At 35.3% G+C, this 2,500-nt stretch overlaps 1 protein-coding gene across 1 annotated transcript in view; it reads right to left on the bottom strand.

The window, feature by feature from the left end:
- Window positions 1-33, bottom strand: part of LOC118938189 (uncharacterized) — a 20,670-nt gene extending 20,637 nt beyond the window's left edge. The window contains exon 1 of the mRNA XM_036940126.2: window positions 1-33. This exon is cut by the window's left edge and continues 1,453 nt beyond it. The gene's annotated coding sequence lies outside the window, so the exon portion shown is untranslated.
- Between the last annotated feature and the right edge of the window lie 2,467 nt (window positions 34-2,500).

Here is a 2,500-nt window from a genome sequence, read left to right as displayed (position 1 = left end):
GGAGAGCCTGCAGTGGTCCCACAGTGTAAGACTATCTGTCAGTTTTATATCTTAGCTTATGTGTCCGACTCTGACCTCATTTACAGGAAGCTCACTAGTTTCCTGAATAGGTGTCTCTGTGTGTGTGCATGTGTGTGTCTGCACATTTCTGTATGTGTGTGTGTGTGTTTGCATGAGTGTGCATTAGTTTGTGCGTGCCTGTGTGTGTGCATCTGCGTGTGTGTTTATGCATTTGTGTGTGTGTGTCCTGACAGGGCCGGGATGTTTGCCAGGGGTCACCGTAGATTCTATCTCCTCGGTCGCGGACGCTACAGGAAGTGACACGGGCGGTGTGACATCCCTGGGGGGCTATTTCTGTCCCCCCACTCCCTGACATACTGCATCCACAGGCACTGAATGACTGACACACACACGCACGCACGCACGCACACACACACACACACACACACACACACACACACACACACACACACACACAGACACACACACACACACATACACACTGAGTGATTGACTTCCCTGAGCTCATTGTCACTGGACGACCTCCAAACTTGATGCTGAGCTGGGTATGTAATGGTTATGAGTGTGTGTGTGTGTGTGTGTGTGTGTGTGTGGTGTCTATTTGTGTGTGTTTATTGCAACTTCAAAGGGGGGATTGAGTTCACTGTCATGCTTGCCCTCATACCTCTATCTATTCTGTTGGAATGCACGGTGTGTGTGGCAGGTCCTCTTCATGGTGTGTGTGTGTGTGTGTGTGTGTGTGTGTGTGTGAGAGAGAGAGAAAGAGAATGATTGATACTCTAAAGTGCATATGTACAGTACTGTAGTGTGATCAGTGTGATATGTGAGATTAGTGTGATCATGTGTGATCCGTGTGATCATGTGTGATCCATATGATCAGTGTGATCAGTGTTATCATGTGTGTGCCCTATGGGAGAGTGTACGTGCATTTATGTGTGTGTATGCACTCCTCTGTGTGTCCGTGGGGAACTGTCTGTCTGGATTGTTAGGTCATTTACTTATTTCTGAAGTTGTTAGGATCCCCATTAGCTGTTGCAAAAGTTACAACTACTCTTCCTGGTGTCCAGACACAACATAAAACACGATGTAATACACAACATAAAACATGATGTAATACACAACATAAAACATGATGTAATACACAACATAAAACATGACAACATAAAACATGATGTAATACACAACATAAAACATGATGTAATACACAACATAAAACATGATGTAATACACAACATAAAACATGATGTAATACACAACATAAAACATGATGTAATACACAACATAAAACATGATGTAATACACAACATAAAACATGATGTAATACACAACATAAAACATGATGTAATACACAACATAAAACATGATGTAATACACAACATAAAACACGATGTAATACACAACATAAAACATGATGTAATACACAACATAAAACATGATGTAATACACAACATACTACATGATGTAATACACAACATAAAACATGATGTAATACACAACATAAAACATGACAACATAAAACACGATGTAATACACAACATAAAACATGATGTAATACACAACATAAAACATGATGTAATACACAACATAAAACATGATGTAATACACAACATAAAACATGATGTAATACACAACATAAAACATGATGTAATACACAACATAAAACATGATGTAATACACAACATAAAACATGATGTAATACACAACATAAAAAATGACAACATAAAACATGATGTAATACACAACATAAAACATGATGTAATACACAACATAAAACATGATGTAATACACAACATAAAACATGATGTAATACACAACATAAAACATGACAACATAAAACATGATGTAATACACAACATAAAACATGATGTAATACACAACATAAAACATGATGTAATACACAACATAAAACATGATGTAATACACAACATAAAACATGACAACATAAAACACGATGTAATACACAACATAAAACATGATGTAATACACAACATAAAACATGATGTAATACACAACATAAAACATGATGTAATACACAACATAAAACGTGATGTAATACACAACATAAAACATGATGTAATACACAACATAAAACATGATGTAATACACAACATAAAACATGATGTAATACACAACATAAAACATGATGTAATACACAACATAAAGCATGATGTAATACACAACATAAAACATGACAACATAAAACACGATGTAATACACAACATAAAACATGATGTAATACACAACATAAAACATGATGTAATACACAACATAAAACATGATGTAATACACAACATAAAACATGACAACATAAAACATGATGTAATACACAACATAAAACATGATGTAATACACAACATAAAACACGATGTAATACACAACATAAAACATGATGTAATACACAACATAAAACACGATGTAATACACAACATAAAACATGATGTAATACACAACATAAAACATGATGTAATACACAACATAA

The sequence above is a fragment of the Oncorhynchus mykiss genome, chromosome 13, assembly GCF_057628025.1.
Source record: "Oncorhynchus mykiss isolate SJ-2025 chromosome 13, ASM5762802v1, whole genome shotgun sequence".
In the NCBI taxonomy this organism is placed as follows: domain Eukaryota; kingdom Metazoa; phylum Chordata; class Actinopteri; order Salmoniformes; family Salmonidae; genus Oncorhynchus; species Oncorhynchus mykiss.
Note: the sequence above shows the minus strand (reverse complement) of the source record. Positions and strands in the feature narration are given on the sequence as shown.